The following is an 18,181-nucleotide window of genomic DNA, read 5'->3' as shown; positions in this document are numbered from 1 at the left end:
TGGAATTGCCTAGAAGTAGGCTGAATCGCTGCAAGGGCTGAACAGCAGTATCGGGCAGGCTCGGGCAACGCGCGGCCCGTTCGGGTTATCGCTTCTCGGCCTTTTGGCTAAGATCAAGTGTAGTATCTGTTCTTATCAGTTTAATATCTGATACGTCCCCTATCTGGGGACCATATATTAAATGGATTTTTAGAACAGGGAGATGGAAATAGAGCTTGCTCTGTCCACTCCACGCATTGACCTGGTATTGCAGTATTTCCAGGAGCGGTGCACCCTTTCCTTATGTGTTGACTAAAAGCAGATTCCAAAAGTGTTTTTTTGTCTTTGCTATTGTTTCTGTCTTTCTGAAGGGATCTCCCCTTTTAATCCCATTATTTCAACACCTGTTGGACAATGCATGAGTGATAATGAGCTCATTGATTAAATGCAATTAATGAATAGATTGCCACCTCTTGTTGTGTGTCGTCTGTGTTTCTGTGTTTCCGGCATTTCACATTGGAACACCTCATTCACCTTCCTTGTCTTCTCTCCGCCCTCCCTTTTAGGTAAGTTAAAGAGCTGCACCTGAGCCAGCCACTGATTGATTGATTGATTGATTGATTGATTGATTGATTGATTGATTGATTGATGCAGCACAACAGTCAAATAGTGGAGTGGAGTAGGGGAACAGCAAACAGCCAATAAAGCAGCCCGCCCGCTCGCCTGCCCGCCACAATGGACCTACCTGTGTACACTAGATGGATGTGATGGAATGTACTGTCGTCCCTACATTTCAAGAAGAAGTAAGAATTGCAGTTGCAACAAAGCCTTGCTTGCCTACAAAGAGAGCAGCAATTTGGATTTGTTACTATGTTACCTAGAAGAATAACAAACTGTGCAAGGATGGAGGTTGTAGGAGCAAGGAGAAGTTGTCTGTAAAGTTGGTGGATGCCTATTTTCCATTTTGCAGTCCCTTGTCTCCCTCTTGTGGCCTCCTGGAGGCAACTAGCTGTGCAAAAAAAAGACAGCCTGGCGGCCGGCTGTTGCAGTGTTGCCCTCTCAGGCAACACTGAGTGACTGACTGAGCCTCACCGTCTTATATAAAGTTCAGACGGAACTTTGCACGTGTCATAGTGGAGCCCTCAGGATTCCAGAGCCAGCTTTCTGACATCATAATGGGGCCTCAGAGATAAAAGCCTGGGCCCAGGCAGTGTTGGTCAGTGCTGCTCAGCAGGCAGCACTGGACTGGACTGGATTACAGCTGATACAAGGTGTGAAGGAACAAGGGGTGGCTGTGGGCATGCACTTGCTGCCGCTGCCAGTGTTTATCTGCATGGCAGCAGGGCATTTGGGCGTTGCCAGGAAGGCGTTTTTATGTAGATTCCTCCTCTTTCAGCACTGCATTGTGGTGCAAGCAAAAGAAGCAAATCCTGTCTGGCTTCCTCTCCGGCCTTTATTCACCTCCCGTGTAGCTGTGAGTGTGTGAGCCTGCAGGGCCCCATGGAATTGCCTAGAAGTAGGCTGAATCGCTGCAAGGGCTGAACAGCAGTATCGGGCAGGCTCGGGCAACGCGCGGCCCGTTCGGGTTATCGCTTCTCGGCCTTTTGGCTAAGATCAAGTGTAGTATCTGTTCTTATCAGTTTAATATCTGATACGTCCCCTATCTGGGGACCATATATTAAATGGATTTTTAGAACAGGGAGATGGAAATAGAGCTTGCTCTGTCCACTCCACGCATTGACCTGGTATTGCAGTATTTCCAGGACCGGTGCACCCTTTCCTTATGTGTTGACTAAAAGCAGATTCCAAAAGTGTTTTTTGTCTTTGCTATTGTTTCTGTCTTTCTGAAGGGATCTCCCCTTTTAATCCCATTATTTCAACACCTGTTGGACAATGCATGAGTGATAATGAGCTCATTGATTAAATGCAATTAATGAATAGATTGCCACCTCTTGTTGTGTGTCGTCTGTGTTTCTGTGTTTCCGGCATTTCACATTGGAACACCTCATTCACCTTCCTTGTCTTCTCTCCGCCCTCCCTTTTAGGTAAGTTAAAGAGCTGCACCTGAGCCAGCCACTGATTGATTGATTGATTGATTGATTGATTGATTGATTGATTGATTGATTGATTGATTGATTGATTGATGCAGCACAACAGTCAAATAGTGGAGTGGAGTAGGGGAACAGCAAACAGCCAATAAAGCAGCCCGCCCGCTCGCCTGCCCGCCACAATGGACCTACCTGTGTACACTAGATGGATGTGATGGAATGTACTGTCGTCCCTACATTTCAAGAAGAAGTAAGAATTGCAGTTGCAACAAAGCCTTGCTTGCCTACAAAGAGAGCAGCAATTTGGATTTGTTACTATGTTACCTAGAAGAATAACAAACTGTGCAAGGATGGAGGTTGTAGGAGCAAGGAGAAGTTGTCTGTAAAGTTGGTGGATGCCTATTTTCCATTTTGCAGTCCCTTGTCTCCCTCTTGTGGCCTCCTGGAGGCAACTAGCTGTGCAAAAAAAAGACAGCCTGGCGGCCGGCTGTTGCAGTGTTGCCCTCTCAGGCAACACTGAGTGACTGACTGAGCCTCACCGTCTTATATAAAGTTCAGACGGAACTTTGCACGTGTCATAGTGGAGCCCTCAGGATTCCAGAGCCAGCTTTCTGACATCATAATGGGGCCTCAGAGATAAAAGCCTGGGCCCAGGCAGTGTTGGTCAGTGCTGCTCAGCAGGCAGCACTGGACTGGACTGGATTACAGCTGATACAAGGTGTGAAGGAACAAGGGGTGGCTGTGGGCATGCACTTGCTGCCGCTGCCAGTGTTTATCTGCATGGCAGCAGGGCATTTGGGCGTTGCCAGGAAGGCGTTTTTATGTAGATTCCTCCTCTTTCAGCACTGCATTGTGGTGCAAGCAAAAGAAGCAAATCCTGTCTGGCTTCCTCTCCGGCCTTTATTCACCTCCCGTGTAGCTGTGAGTGTGTGAGCCTGCAGGGCCCCATGGAATTGCCTAGAAGTAGGCTGAATCGCTGCAAGGGCTGAACAGCAGTATCGGGCAGGCTCGGGCAACGCGCGGCCCGTTCGGGTTATCGCTTCTCGGCCTTTTGGCTAAGATCAAGTGTAGTATCTGTTCTTATCAGTTTAATATCTGATACGTCCCCTATCTGGGGACCATATATTAAATGGATTTTTAGAACAGGGAGATGGAAATAGAGCTTGCTCTGTCCACTCCACGCATTGACCTGGTATTGCAGTATTTCCAGGACCGGTGCACCCTTTCCTTATGTGTTGACTAAAAGCAGATTCCAAAAGTGTTTTTTGTCTTTGCTATTGTTTCTGTCTTTCTGAAGGGATCTCCCCTTTTAATCCCATTATTTCAACACCTGTTGGACAATGCATGAGTGATAATGAGCTCATTGATTAAATGCAATTAATGAATAGATTGCCACCTCTTGTTGTGTGTCGTCTGTGTTTCTGTGTTTCCGGCATTTCACATTGGAACACCTCATTCACCTTCCTTGTCTTCTCTCCGCCCTCCCTTTTAGGTAAGTTAAAGAGCTGCACCTGAGCCAGCCACTGATTGATTGATTGATTGATTGATTGATTGATTGATTGATTGATTGATTGATGCAGCACAACAGTCAAATAGTGGAGTGGAGTAGGGGAACAGCAAACAGCCAATAAAGCAGCCCGCCCGCTCGCCTGCCCGCCACAATGGACCTACCTGTGTACACTAGATGGATGTGATGGAATGTACTGTCGTCCCTACATTTCAAGAAGAAGTAAGAATTGCAGTTGCAACAAAGCCTTGCTTGCCTACAAAGAGAGCAGCAATTTGGATTTGTTACTATGTTACCTAGAAGAATAACAAACTGTGCAAGGATGGAGGTTGTAGGAGCAAGGAGAAGTTGTCTGTAAAGTTGGTGGATGCCTATTTTCCATTTTGCAGTCCCTTGTCTCCCTCTTGTGGCCTCCTGGAGGCAACTAGCTGTGCAAAAAAAAGACAGCCTGGCGGCCGGCTGTTGCAGTGTTGCCCTCTCAGGCAACACTGAGTGACTGACTGAGCCTCACCGTCTTATATAAAGTTCAGACGGAACTTTGCACGTGTCATAGTGGAGCCCTCAGGATTCCAGAGCCAGCTTTCTGACATCATAATGGGGCCTCAGAGATAAAAGCCTGGGCCCAGGCAGTGTTGGTCAGTGCTGCTCAGCAGGCAGCACTGGACTGGACTGGATTACAGCTGATACAAGGTGTGAAGGAACAAGGGGTGGCTGTGGGCATGCACTTGCTGCCGCTGCCAGTGTTTATCTGCATGGCAGCAGGGCATTTGGGCATTGCCAGGAAGGCGTTTTTATGTAGATTCCTCCTCTTTCAGCACTGCATTGTGGTGCAAGCAAAAGAAGCAAATCCTGTCTGGCTTCCTCTCCGGCCTTTATTCACCTCCCGTGTAGCTGTGAGTGTGTGAGCCTGCAGGGCCCCATGGAATTGCCTAGAAGTAGGCTGAATCGCTGCAAGGGCTGAACAGCAGTATCGGGCAGGCTCGGGCAACGCGCGGCCCGTTCGGGTTATCGCTTCTCGGCCTTTTGGCTAAGATCAAGTGTAGTATCTGTTCTTATCAGTTTAATATCTGATACGTCCCCTATCTGGGGACCATATATTAAATGGATTTTTAGAACAGGGAGATGGAAATAGAGCTTGCTCTGTCCACTCCACGCATTGACCTGGTATTGCAGTATTTCCAGGACCGGTGCACCCTTTCCTTATGTGTTGACTAAAAGCAGATTCCAAAAGTGTTTTTTGTCTTTGCTATTGTTTCTGTCTTTCTGAAGGGATCTCCCCTTTTAATCCCATTATTTCAACACCTGTTGGACAATGCATGAGTGATAATGAGCTCATTGATTAAATGCAATTAATGAATAGATTGCCACCTCTTGTTGTGTGTCGTCTGTGTTTCTGTGTTTCCGGCATTTCACATTGGAACACCTCATTCACCTTCCTTGTCTTCTCTCCGCCCTCCCTTTTAGGTAAGTTAAAGAGCTGCACCTGAGCCAACCACTGATTGATTGATTGATTGATTGATTGATTGATTGATTGATTGATTGATTGATTGATGCAGCACAACAGTCAAATAGTGGAGTGGAGTAGGGGAACAGCAAACAGCCAATAAAGCAGCCCGCCCGCTCGCCTGCCCGCCACAATGGACCTACCTGTGTACACTAGATGGATGTGATGGAATGTACTGTCGTCCCTACATTTCAAGAAGAAGTAAGAATTGCAGTTGCAACAAAGCCTTGCTTGCCTACAAAGAGAGCAGCAATTTGGATTTGTTACTATGTTACCTAGAAGAATAACAAACTGTGCAAGGATGGAGGTTGTAGGAGCAAGGAGAAGTTGTCTGTAAAGTTGGTGGATGCCTATTTTCCATTTTGCAGTCCCTTGTCTCCCTCTTGTGGCCTCCTGGAGGCAACTAGCTGTGCAAAAAAAAGACAGCCTGGCGGCCGGCTGTTGCAGTGTTGCCCTCTCAGGCAACACTGAGTGACTGACTGAGCCTCACCGTCTTATATAAAGTTCAGACGGAACTTTGCACGTGTCATAGTGGAGCCCTCAGGATTCCAGAGCCAGCTTTCTGACATCATAATGGGGCCTCAGAGATAAAAGCCTGGGCCCAGGCAGTGTTGGTCAGTGCTGCTCAGCAGGCAGCACTGGACTGGACTGGATTACAGCTGATACAAGGTGTGAAGGAACAAGGGGTGGCTGTGGGCATGCACTTGCTGCCGCTGCCAGTGTTTATCTGCATGGCAGCAGGGCATTTGGGCGTTGCCAGGAAGGCGTTTTTATGTAGATTCCTCCTCTTTCAGCACTGCATTGTGGTGCAAGCAAAAGAAGCAAATCCTGTCTGGCTTCCTCTCCGGCCTTTATTCACCTCCCGTGTAGCTGTGAGTGTGTGAGCCTGCAGGGCCCCATGGAATTGCCTAGAAGTAGGCTGAATCGCTGCAAGGGCTGAACAGCAGTATCGGGCAGGCTCGGGCAACGCGCGGCCCGTTCGGGTTATCGCTTCTCGGCCTTTTGGCTAAGATCAAGTGTAGTATCTGTTCTTATCAGTTTAATATCTGATACGTCCCCTATCTGGGGACCATATATTAAATGGATTTTTAGAACAGGGAGATGGAAATAGAGCTTGCTCTGTCCACTCCACGCATTGACCTGGTATTGCAGTATTTCCAGGACCGGTGCACCCTTTCCTTATGTGTTGACTAAAAGCAGATTCCAAAAGTGTTTTTTGTCTTTGCTATTGTTTCTGTCTTTCTGAAGGGATCTCCCCTTTTAATCCCATTATTTCAACACCTGTTGGACAATGCATGAGTGATAATGAGCTCATTGATTAAATGCAATTAATGAATAGATTGCCACCTCTTGTTGTGTGTCGTCTGTGTTTCTGTGTTTCCGGCATTTCACATTGGAACACCTCATTCACCTTCCTTGTCTTCTCTCCGCCCTCCCTTTTAGGTAAGTTAAAGAGCTGCACCTGAGCCAGCCACTGATTGATTGATTGATTGATTGATTGATTGATTGATTGATTGATTGATTGATTGATTGATTGATGCAGCACAACAGTCAAATAGTGGAGTGGAGTAGGGGAACAGCAAACAGCCAATAAAGCAGCCCGCCCGCTCGCCTGCCCGCCACAATGGACCTACCTGTGTACACTAGATGGATGTGATGGAATGTACTGTCGTCCCTACATTTCAAGAAGAAGTAAGAATTGCAGTTGCAACAAAGCCTTGCTTGCCTACAAAGAGAGCAGCAATTTGGATTTGTTACTATGTTACCTAGAAGAATAACAAACTGTGCAAGGATGGAGGTTGTAGGAGCAAGGAGAAGTTGTCTGTAAAGTTGGTGGATGCCTATTTTCCATTTTGCAGTCCCTTGTCTCCCTCTTGTGGCCTCCTGGAGGCAACTAGCTGTGCAAAAAAAAGACAGCCTGGCGGCCGGCTGTTGCAGTGTTGCCCTCTCAGGCAACACTGAGTGACTGACTGAGCCTCACCGTCTTATATAAAGTTCAGACGGAACTTTGCACGTGTCATAGTGGAGCCCTCAGGATTCCAGAGCCAGCTTTCTGACATCATAATGGGGCCTCAGAGATAAAAGCCTGGGCCCAGGCAGTGTTGGTCAGTGCTGCTCAGCAGGCAGCACTGGACTGGACTGGATTACAGCTGATACAAGGTGTGAAGGAACAAGGGGTGGCTGTGGGCATGCACTTGCTGCCGCTGCCAGTGTTTATCTGCATGGCAGCAGGGCATTTGGGCGTTGCCAGGAAGGCGTTTTTATGTAGATTCCTCCTCTTTCAGCACTGCATTGTGGTGCAAGCAAAAGAAGCAAATCCTGTCTGGCTTCCTCTCCGGCCTTTATTCACCTCCCGTGTAGCTGTGAGTGTGTGAGCCTGCAGGGCCCCATGGAATTGCCTAGAAGTAGGCTGAATCGCTGCAAGGGCTGAACAGCAGTATCGGGCAGGCTCGGGCAACGCGCGGCCCGTTCGGGTTATCGCTTCTCGGCCTTTTGGCTAAGATCAAGTGTAGTATCTGTTCTTATCAGTTTAATATCTGATACGTCCCCTATCTGGGGACCATATATTAAATGGATTTTTAGAACAGGGAGATGGAAATAGAGCTTGCTCTGTCCACTCCACGCATTGACCTGGTATTGCAGTATTTCCAGGACCGGTGCACCCTTTCCTTATGTGTTGACTAAAAGCAGATTCCAAAAGTGTTTTTTGTCTTTGCTATTGTTTCTGTCTTTCTGAAGGGATCTCCCCTTTTAATCCCATTATTTCAACACCTGTTGGACAATGCATGAGTGATAATGAGCTCATTGATTAAATGCAATTAACCCCTTAGTGACTAAGCCTGTTTTGGCCTTCAGGACCAGCCCCATTTTTGCCAATCTGACATGTGTCACTTTATGTGGTAATAACTCCAGAATGCTTTTACCTATCCAAGCGATTCTGGGATTGTTTTCTCGTGACATATTGTACTTTATGATACTGAAAAAATTTTGTCATTAAATTCAATATTTATTTGTAAGAAACGCCAAGATTTAGAGAAAATTAGCAAAAATTAGCATTTTTCTAAATTTTAATGTATTTACTTGTAAAACAGATAGTAATACCACACAAAATACATACTAGTTTATATTTCCCATATGTCTACTTTATGTTTGCGTCGTTTTTTGAACATTCTTTTATTTTTCTAGGACGTTACAAGGCTTAGAACTTTAGCAGCAATTTCTCATATTTTCAAGAAAATTTCAAAAGGCTATTTTTTCAGGGACCAGTTCAGTTCTGAAATGGCTTTGAGGGCCTTATATATTAGAAAGTCACCATAAATCACCCCATTTTGAAAACTGCACCCATCAAAGTATTCAAAACAGCATTCACAAAGTATTTTAGCCCTTTAGGCGTTTCACAGGAATTAAAGCAAAGTAGAGGTGAAATTTACAAATTTTATTTTTTTTCTTCAAAAATTCATTTGTAATAAATTTTTTCTGTACCACAGAAGGTTTTACCCAAGAAATGCAACTCAAGATTTATTGCCCAGATTCTGCAGTTTTTAGAAATACCCCACATGTGGCCCTAGCGCGGTCATGGACTGAAACACAGGCCTCCGAAGCAAAGGAGCACCTAGTGGATTTTGGGCCTCTATTTTATTAGAATATATTTTAGGTACCATGTCAGGTGTGAGGAGGCCTTGTGCTGCCAAAACAGTGGAAACACCCCAAAAGTGACCCCATTTTGGAAACTATACCCCTCAAGGAATTTATCTATGGGTATAGTTAGCATTTTGAACCCACAGTTTTTTTGCTAAATTTATTTGAATTAGTATGTGAAGGTGAAAATCTACTTTTTTTGTGAAAAAATTAGGAAATTTTAAATTTTTACAAGGAATAAAGTAGAAAAAACACCCCAACATATGTAAAGCAATGTCTTCCGATTATAGCAATACCCCATATGTGGTAATAAATTGCTGTTTGGACCCACAGCAGGCCTCAGAAGAGAAGGAGCACCATTTGGATTTTGGATTTCTGATTTTGCTGGAATAGTTTTCAGTGCCGTGTCGCGTTTGCAATGCACTGGAGGGAAGAAAACCGTGGAAACCCCCCAATAGTTACCCCATTTTGGAAACGATACCCCTCAAGGTATTTATCTATGGGTATAGTTAGCATTTTGAACCCACAGTTTTTTTGCTAAATTTATTTGAATTAGTATGTGAAGATGAAAATCTACTTTTTTTCTGAAAAAAGGTAGCCATTTTTAATTTTTACAAGGAATAAAGGAGAAAAAGCGCCCCAACATTTGTAAAACAATTTCTCCTGATTACGTAAATACCCCATATGTGGTAATAAACTACTGTTTGGACCCACACCGGGGCTTAGAAGGGAAGGAGCGCTATTTGGCTTTTGGAGCTCAAATTTAGCTGGAATGTTTTTGGGTGTCATGTCGAATTTGCCCCTGAGAGACTGAAACAGTGGAAGCCCCCCAAAAGTAACCCCATTTGGGAAACTACACCACTTAAGGAATCTATCTAGGGGTATAGTGAGCATTTAGGCCCCACACGTCTTTTGCAGAATTTATTAGAATTAGGCCGTGAAAATTAATATCAACATTATTTCCACTAAAATGTTGAATTTTTTCAATTTCACAAAGGATAAACGAGAAAATGCACCCCAACGTTTGTAAAGCAATTTCTCCCGAGTACGGCAATACCCCACATGTGGTCATAAATGTTTTTTTCATTAGAAAGTAATTAACCCTTTACGAACTGATTCATGTTTTGCTTTTTCGTTTTTCCTCTCCGCTTTCCAAGAGCCACTACTTTTTTATTTTTCTGTCAATAGAGCGGTGTGGGGGCTTATTTTTTGCGGGACGAGTTGTCGTTTTTATTGGTACCATTTTTTGGTACGATGCCATATCGGTGGACATAAACGGCTGTTTGGGCACGCTGTAGGGCTCAGAAGGGAGGGACGCCATTTGGCTTTTGGAGCGTATATTTTGCTTGGTAGTAGCTCTGGCGTTTTGCTGGTATTTCAGTTTATAATGTGGGGGCACATGTAGGCTGGGCAGAGTACATCAGGGGCATAATAAGAGGGTATAATAATGGGGTAAATAAATAATAATCCACAGATATGTGGCCGGTGTCGCACTGATAAATGGTGCCCGATCTTATCCACTTTTGGAACACTCTGCACATTTTGCATCGCCATAATCTGGGAGCCGGAACTTTTTTTATTTTTTCACCACCGGAGCCGTGTGAGGGCTTATTTGTTGCGGGAAAATCTGTAATTTTCATTGGTACCATTTTGGGGTACATGCGATTTTGTTGATCACTTTTTATTCAATTTTTCGGCAAGCAAGGTGACCAAAAACCATCAATTCTGACAATGATTTTTATTTATTTTTGACAGCGTTTACCCTGGGCTATAAATGACTATTATACTTTATTCTGCGGGTCGGTACGATTACGGCGATACCATTTGTATATACGTTTTTTTATGTTTTGCAGCGTTTGCGCAATAAAATAACTTATTTAGAAAATAATGTCTTTTCTGTGTCACCATATTCTGAGAGCCATAACTTTTTTATTTTTCAGTCAAAAAAGCTGTGTAAGGGCTTGTTTTTTGCGGGACGGGTTGTAGTTTGTATCGGTACAATTTTGGCGTACATGCGACTTTTTGATCACTTTTTATTACATATTTTGTGAGGGGTGGTGACCAAAAAATAGTGATTCTGGCATTGTTTTTCGTTTATTTTTTTCGCGGCGTTCACTGTGCGGGAAAAATAATATTATAGTTTTATAGTTGGGGTCGTTACGAACGCGGTGATACCAAATATGTGTACTTTTTTTTTACGTGCTCATTTTTTTTCCTATAATGAAAGACTTATTATAGGAAAAAAAGCAGTTCTTGTTTATATCACTTCTAACTTTTATTTTTACACTTTTTTTAAAACATTTTTATTCTTTTTTTTACTTTTTTCACTTGTCCCACTAGGGGACACTTAGACTTGCAGCTCTGATCGCTGCTGGAATACATTACACTACACACGTAGTGTAATGCATTTCAACTGTCATTGTGACGTGACAGTCACACTGACAGGAAGCCTACGACGTCCACCCTCGGGGTGGTCCTCATAGGCTTCTGTACATGGCAACCCGGAAGCCATTGTCTGGCGTCCGGTTGCCATGGGTACCATCGCCAGCCCCCGTGATTTCACATGGGGGCTGCCGATCGGCACTAAAGACCTTAATTGTGGCGTTCAAAATCGAGCGCCGCAATTAAGGGGTTAACTGCCGATATCAGCGGCGACAGGCCGCTGATCGGCAACGGGGAGAGCAGGGCTGACACCCTGCACAGTTAACCGCCGCTGCGGTGTAGCGCCGCGCGGCGGTTAACTGTCAAAGCAATGACGTAACTGTACGTCAAGGTGCGCGAACTTACTGCTCACCATGACGTACAGTTACGTCATGGTGCGTTAAGGGGTTAATGAATAGATTGCCACCTCTTGTTGTGTGTCGTCTGTGTTTCTGTGTTTCCGGCATTTCACATTGGAACACCTCATTCACCTTCCTTGTCTTCTCTCCGCCCTCCCTTTTAGGTAAGTTAAAGAGCTGCACCTGAGCCAGCCACTGATTGATTGATTGATTGATTGATTGATTGATTGATTGATTGATTGATTGATTGATGCAGCACAACAGTCAAATAGTGGAGTGGAGTAGGGGAACAGCAAACAGCCAATAAAGCAGCCCGCCCGCTCGCCTGCCCGCCACAATGGACCTACCTGTGTACACTAGATGGATGTGATGGAATGTACTGTCGTCCCTACATTTCAAGAAGAAGTAAGAATTGCAGTTGCAACAAAGCCTTGCTTGCCTACAAAGAGAGCAGCAATTTGGATTTGTTACTATGTTACCTAGAAGAATAACAAACTGTGCAAGGATGGAGGTTGTAGGAGCAAGGAGAAGTTGTCTGTAAAGTTGGTGGATGCCTATTTTCCATTTTGCAGTCCCTTGTCTCCCTCTTGTGGCCTCCTGGAGGCAACTAGCTGTGCAAAAAAAAGACAGCCTGGCGGCCGGCTGTTGCAGTGTTGCCCTCTCAGGCAACACTGAGTGACTGACTGAGCCTCACCGTCTTATATAAAGTTCAGACGGAACTTTGCACGTGTCATAGTGGAGCCCTCAGGATTCCAGAGCCAGCTTTCTGACATCATAATGGGGCCTCAGAGATAAAAGCCTGGGCCCAGGCAGTGTTGGTCAGTGCTGCTCAACAGGCAGCACTGGACTGGACTGGATTACAGCTGATACAAGGTGTGAAGGAACAAGGGGTGGCTGTGGGCATGCACTTGCTGCCGCTGCCAGTGTTTATCTGCATGGCAGCAGGGCATTTGGGCGTTGCCAGGAAGGCGTTTTTATGTAGATTCCTCCTCTTTCAGCACTGCATTGTGGTGCAAGCAAAAGAAGCAAATCCTGTCTGGCTTCCTCTCCGGCCTTTATTCACCTCCCGTGTAGCTGTGAGTGTGTGAGCCTGCAGGGCCCCATGGAATTGCCTAGAAGTAGGCTGAATCGCTGCAAGGGCTGAACAGCAGTATCGGGCAGGCTCGGGCAACGCGCGGCCCGTTCGGGTTATCGCTTCTCGGCCTTTTGGCTAAGATCAAGTGTAGTATCTGTTCTTATCAGTTTAATATCTGATACGTCCCCTATCTGGGGACCATATATTAAATGGATTTTTAGAACAGGGAGATGGAAATAGAGCTTGCTCTGTCCACTCCACGCATTGACCTGGTATTGCAGTATTTCCAGGACCGGTGCACCCTTTCCTTATGTGTTGACTAAAAGCAGATTCCAAAAGTGTTTTTTGTCTTTGCTATTGTTTCTGTCTTTCTGAAGGGATCTCCCCTTTTAATCCCATTATTTCAACACCTGTTGGACAATGCATGAGTGATAATGAGCTCATTGATTAAATGCAATTAATGAATAGATTGCCACCTCTTGTTGTGTGTCGTCTGTGTTTCTGTGTTTCCGGCATTTCACATTGGAACACCTCATTCACCTTCCTTGTCTTCTCTCCACCCTCCCTTTTAGGTAAGTTAAAGAGCTGCACCTGAGCCAGCCACTGATTGATTGATTGATTGATTGATTGATTGATTGATTGATTGATTGATTGATTGATGCAGCACAACAGTCAAATAGTGGAGTGGAGTAGGGGAACAGCAAACAGCCAATAAAGCAGCCCGCCCGCTCGCCTGCCCGCCACAATGGACCTACCTGTGTACACTAGATGGATGTGATGGAATGTACTGTCGTCCCTACATTTCAAGAAGAAGTAAGAATTGCAGTTGCAACAAAGCCTTGCTTGCCTACAAAGAGAGCAGCAATTTGGATTTGTTACTATGTTACCTAGAAGAATAACAAACTGTGCAAGGATGGAGGTTGTAGGAGCAAGGAGAAGTTGTCTGTAAAGTTGGTGGATGCCTATTTTCCATTTTGCAGTCCCTTGTCTCCCTCTTGTGGCCTCCTGGAGGCAACTAGCTGTGCAAAAAAAAGACAGCCTGGCGGCCGGCTGTTGCAGTGTTGCCCTCTCAGGCAACACTGAGTGACTGACTGAGCCTCACCGTCTTATATAAAGTTCAGACGGAACTTTGCACGTGTCATAGTGGAGCCCTCAGGATTCCAGAGCCAGCTTTCTGACATCATAATGGGGCCTCAGAGATAAAAGCCTGGGCCCAGGCAGTGTTGGTCAGTGCTGCTCAGCAGGCAGCACTGGACTGGACTGGATTACAGCTGATACAAGGTGTGAAGGAACAAGGGGTGGCTGTGGGCATGCACTTGCTGCCGCTGCCAGTGTTTATCTGCATGGCAGCAGGGCATTTGGGCGTTGCCAGGAAGGCGTTTTTATGTAGATTCCTCCTCTTTCAGCACTGCATTGTGGTGCAAGCAAAAGAAGCAAATCCTGTCTGGCTTCCTCTCCGGCCTTTATTCACCTCCCGTGTAGCTGTGAGTGTGTGAGCCTGCAGGGCCCCATGGAATTGCCTAGAAGTAGGCTGAATCGCTGCAAGGGCTGAACAGCAGTATCGGGCAGGCTCGGGCAACGCGCGGCCCGTTCGGGTTATCGCTTCTCGGCCTTTTGGCTAAGATCAAGTGTAGTATCTGTTCTTATCAGTTTAATATCTGATACGTCCCCTATCTGGGGACCATATATTAAATGGATTTTTAGAACAGGGAGATGGAAATAGAGCTTGCTCTGTCCACTCCACGCATTGACCTGGTATTGCAGTATTTCCAGGACCGGTGCACCCTTTCCTTATGTGTTGACTAAAAGCAGATTCCAAAAGTGCTTTTTGTCTTTGCTATTGTTTCTGTCTTTCTGAAGGGATCTCCCCTTTTAATCCCATTATTTCAACACCTGTTGGACAATGCATGAGTGATAATGAGCTCATTGATTAAATGCAATTAATGAATAGATTGCCACCTCTTGTTGTGTGTCGTCTGTGTTTCTGTGTTTCCGGCATTTCACATTGGAACACCTCATTCACCTTCCTTGTCTTCTCTCCGCCCTCCCTTTTAGGTAAGTTAAAGAGCTGCACCTGAGCCAGCCACTGATTGATTGATTGATTGATTGATTGATTGATTGATTGATTGATTGATTGATTGATTGATTGATTGATTGATTGATGCAGCACAACAGTCAAATAGTGGAGTGGAGTAGGGGAACAGCAAACAGCCAATAAAGCAGCCCGCCCGCTCGCCTGCCCGCCACAATGGACCTACCTGTGTACACTAGATGGATGTGATGGAATGTACTGTCGTCCCTACATTTCAAGAAGAAGTAAGAATTGCAGTTGCAACAAAGCCTTGCTTGCCTACAAAGAGAGCAGCAATTTGGATTTGTTACTATGTTACCTAGAAGAATAACAAACTGTGCAAGGATGGAGGTTGTAGGAGCAAGGAGAAGTTGTCTGTAAAGTTGGTGGATGCCTATTTTCCATTTTGCAGTCCCTTGTCTCCCTCTTGTGGCCTCCTGGAGGCAACTAGCTGTGCAAAAAAAAGACAGCCTGGCGGCCGGCTGTTGCAGTGTTGCCCTCTCAGGCAACACTGAGTGACTGACTGAGCCTCACCGTCTTATATAAAGTTCAGACGGAACTTTGCACGTGTCATAGTGGAGCCCTCAGGATTCCAGAGCCAGCTTTCTGACATCATAATGGGGCCTCAGAGATAAAAGCCTGGGCCCAGGCAGTGTTGGTCAGTGCTGCTCAGCAGGCAGCACTGGACTGGACTGGATTACAGCTGATACAAGGTGTGAAGGAACAAGGGGTGGCTGTGGGCATGCACTTGCTGCCGCTGCCAGTGTTTATCTGCATGGCAGCAGGGCATTTGGGCGTTGCCAGGAAGGCGTTTTTATGTAGATTCCTCCTCTTTCAGCACTGTATTGTGGTGCAAGCAAAAGAAGCAAATCCTGTCTGGCTTCCTCTCCGGCCTTTATTCACCTCCCGTGTAGCTGTGAGTGTGTGAGCCTGCAGGGCCCCATGGAATTGCCTAGAAGTAGGCTGAATCGCTGCAAGGGCTGAACAGCAGTATCGGGCAGGCTCGGGCAACGCGCGGCCCGTTCGGGTTATCGCTTCTCGGCCTTTTGGCTAAGATCAAGTGTAGTATCTGTTCTTATCAGTTTAATATCTGATACGTCCCCTATCTGGGGACCATATATTAAATGGATTTTTAGAACAGGGAGATGGAAATAGAGCTTGCTCTGTCCACTCCACGCATTGACCTGGTATTGCAGTATTTCCAGGAGCGGTGCACCCTTTCCTTATGTGTTGACTAAAAGCAGATTCCAAAAGTGTTTTTTTGTCTTTGCTATTGTTTCTGTCTTTCTGAAGGGATCTCCCCTTTTAATCCCATTATTTCAACACCTGTTGGACAATGCATGAGTGATAATGAGCTCATTGATTAAATGCAATTAATGAATAGATTGCCACCTCTTGTTGTGTGTCGTCTGTGTTTCTGTGTTTCCGGCATTTCACATTGGAACACCTCATTCACCTTCCTTGTCTTCTCTCCGCCCTCCCTTTTAGGTAAGTTAAAGAGCTGCACCTGAGCCAGCCACTGATTGATTGATTGATTGATTGATTGATTGATTGATTGATTGATTGATTGATTGATTGATTGATGCAGCACAACAGTCAAATAGTGGAGTGGAGTAGGGGAACAGCAAACAGCCAATAAAGCAGCCCGCCCGCTCGCCTGCCCGCCACAATGGACCTACCTGTGTACACTAGATGGATGTGATGGAATGTACTGTCGTCCCTACATTTCAAGAAGAAGTAAGAATTGCAGTTGCAACAAAGCCTTGCTTGCCTACAAAGAGAGCAGCAATTTGGATTTGTTACTATGTTACCTAGAAGAATAACAAACTGTGCAAGGATGGAGGTTGTAGGAGCAAGGAGAAGTTGTCTGTAAAGTTGGTGGATGCCTATTTTCCATTTTGCAGTCCCTTGTCTCCCTCTTGTGGCCTCCTGGAGGCAACTAGCTGTGCAAAAAAAAGACAGCCTGGCGGCCGGCTGTTGCAGTGTTGCCCTCTCAGGCAACACTGAGTGACTGACTGAGCCTCACCGTCTTATATAAAGTTCAGACGGAACTTTGCACGTGTCATAGTGGAGCCCTCAGGATTCCAGAGCCAGCTTTCTGACATCATAATGGGGCCTCAGAGATAAAAGCCTGGGCCCAGGCAGTGTTGGTCAGTGCTGCTCAGCAGGCAGCACTGGACTGGACTGGATTACAGCTGATACAAGGTGTGAAGGAACAAGGGGTGGCTGTGGGCATGCACTTGCTGCCGCTGCCAGTGTTTATCTGCATGGCAGCAGGGCATTTGGGCGTTGCCAGGAAGGCGTTTTTATGTAGATTCCTCCTCTTTCAGCACTGCATTGTGGTGCAAGCAAAAGAAGCAAATCCTGTCTGGCTTCCTCTCCGGCCTTTATTCACCTCCCGTGTAGCTGTGAGTGTGTGAGCCTGCAGGGCCCCATGGAATTGCCTAGAAGTAGGCTGAATCGCTGCAAGGGCTGAACAGCAGTATCGGGCAGGCTCGGGCAACGCGCGGCCCGTTCGGGTTATCGCTTCTCGGCCTTTTGGCTAAGATCAAGTGTAGTATCTGTTCTTATCAGTTTAATATCTGATACGTCCCCTATCTGGGGACCATATATTAAATGGATTTTTAGAACAGGGAGATGGAAATAGAGCTTGCTCTGTCCACTCCACGCATTGACCTGGTATTGCAGTATTTCCAGGACCGGTGCACCCTTTCCTTATGTGTTGACTAAAAGCAGATTCCAAAAGTGTTTTTTGTCTTTGCTATTGTTTCTGTCTTTCTGAAGGGATCTCCCCTTTTAATCCCATTATTTCAACACCTGTTGGACAATGCATGAGTGATAATGAGCTCATTGATTAAATGCAATTAATGAATAGATTGCCACCTCTTGTTGTGTGTCGTCTGTGTTTCTGTGTTTCCGGCATTTCACATTGGAACACCTCATTCACCTTCCTTGTCTTCTCTCCGCCCTCCCTTTTAGGTAAGTTAAAGAGCTGCACCTGAGCCAGCCACTGATTGATTGATTGATTGATTGATTGATTGATTGATTGATTGATTGATTGATTGATTGATGCAGCACAACAGTCAAATAGTGGAGTGGAGTAGGGGAACAGCAAACAGCCAATAAAGCAGCCCGCCCGCTCGCCTGCCCGCCACAATGGACCTACCTGTGTACACTAGATGGATGTGATGGAATGTACTGTCGTCCCTACATTTCAAGAAGAAGTAAGAATTGCAGTTGCAACAAAGCCTTGCTTGCCTACAAAGAGAGCAGCAATTTGGATTTGTTACTATGTTACCTAGAAGAATAACAAACTGTGCAAGGATGGAGGTTGTAGGAGCAAGGAGAAGTTGTCTGTAAAGTTGGTGGATGCCTATTTTCCATTTTGCAGTCCCTTGTCTCCCTCTTGTGGCCTCCTGGAGGCAACTAGCTGTGCAAAAAAAAGACAGCCTGGCGGCCGGCTGTTGCAGTGTTGCCCTCTCAGGCAACACTGAGTGACTGACTGAGCCTCACCGTCTTATATAAAGTTCAGACGGAACTTTGCACGTGTCATAGTGGAGCCCTCAGGATTCCAGAGC

The 18,181-nt window shown here is 45.8% G+C and overlaps 10 non-coding genes across 10 annotated transcripts; all 10 read left to right on the top strand.

Moving 5' to 3' along the window:
• Positions 1-87: 87 nt before the first annotated feature.
• LOC142719617 (U2 spliceosomal RNA) lies at positions 88-278 on the top strand. Its single transcript, XR_012872834.1, has one exon. It is a non-coding gene; the product is annotated as a U2 spliceosomal RNA (small nuclear RNA).
• Positions 279-1,567: 1,289 nt separating this feature from the next.
• On the top strand, positions 1,568-1,758 carry LOC142719535 (U2 spliceosomal RNA). Its single transcript, XR_012872759.1, has one exon. It is a non-coding gene; the product is annotated as a U2 spliceosomal RNA (small nuclear RNA).
• A 1,304-nt stretch (positions 1,759-3,062) lies between these two features.
• LOC142719533 (U2 spliceosomal RNA) lies at positions 3,063-3,253 on the top strand. Its single transcript, XR_012872757.1, has one exon. It is a non-coding gene; the product is annotated as a U2 spliceosomal RNA (small nuclear RNA).
• Positions 3,254-4,541: 1,288 nt separating this feature from the next.
• Positions 4,542-4,732, top strand: LOC142719532 (U2 spliceosomal RNA). Its single transcript, XR_012872756.1, has one exon. It is a non-coding gene; the product is annotated as a U2 spliceosomal RNA (small nuclear RNA).
• Positions 4,733-6,024: 1,292 nt separating this feature from the next.
• On the top strand, positions 6,025-6,215 carry LOC142719531 (U2 spliceosomal RNA). The gene has a single exon (XR_012872755.1). It is a non-coding gene; the product is annotated as a U2 spliceosomal RNA (small nuclear RNA).
• A 1,300-nt stretch (positions 6,216-7,515) lies between these two features.
• On the top strand, positions 7,516-7,706 carry LOC142719530 (U2 spliceosomal RNA). The gene has a single exon (XR_012872753.1). It is a non-coding gene; the product is annotated as a U2 spliceosomal RNA (small nuclear RNA).
• A 4,941-nt stretch (positions 7,707-12,647) lies between these two features.
• Positions 12,648-12,838, top strand: LOC142719529 (U2 spliceosomal RNA). Its single transcript, XR_012872752.1, has one exon. It is a non-coding gene; the product is annotated as a U2 spliceosomal RNA (small nuclear RNA).
• Positions 12,839-14,130: 1,292 nt separating this feature from the next.
• On the top strand, positions 14,131-14,321 carry LOC142719658 (U2 spliceosomal RNA). Its single transcript, XR_012872876.1, has one exon. It is a non-coding gene; the product is annotated as a U2 spliceosomal RNA (small nuclear RNA).
• A 1,312-nt stretch (positions 14,322-15,633) lies between these two features.
• On the top strand, positions 15,634-15,824 carry LOC142719528 (U2 spliceosomal RNA). The gene has a single exon (XR_012872751.1). It is a non-coding gene; the product is annotated as a U2 spliceosomal RNA (small nuclear RNA).
• Positions 15,825-17,125: 1,301 nt separating this feature from the next.
• Positions 17,126-17,316, top strand: LOC142719657 (U2 spliceosomal RNA). Its single transcript, XR_012872875.1, has one exon. It is a non-coding gene; the product is annotated as a U2 spliceosomal RNA (small nuclear RNA).
• The last annotated feature ends 865 nt before the right edge of the window (positions 17,317-18,181 follow it).

Source organism: Rhinoderma darwinii, unplaced genomic scaffold (genome assembly GCF_050947455.1).
Source record: "Rhinoderma darwinii isolate aRhiDar2 unplaced genomic scaffold, aRhiDar2.hap1 Scaffold_486, whole genome shotgun sequence".
Classification (NCBI taxonomy): domain Eukaryota; kingdom Metazoa; phylum Chordata; class Amphibia; order Anura; family Rhinodermatidae; genus Rhinoderma; species Rhinoderma darwinii.
This window is presented reverse-complemented; position numbering and strand designations above follow the sequence as displayed.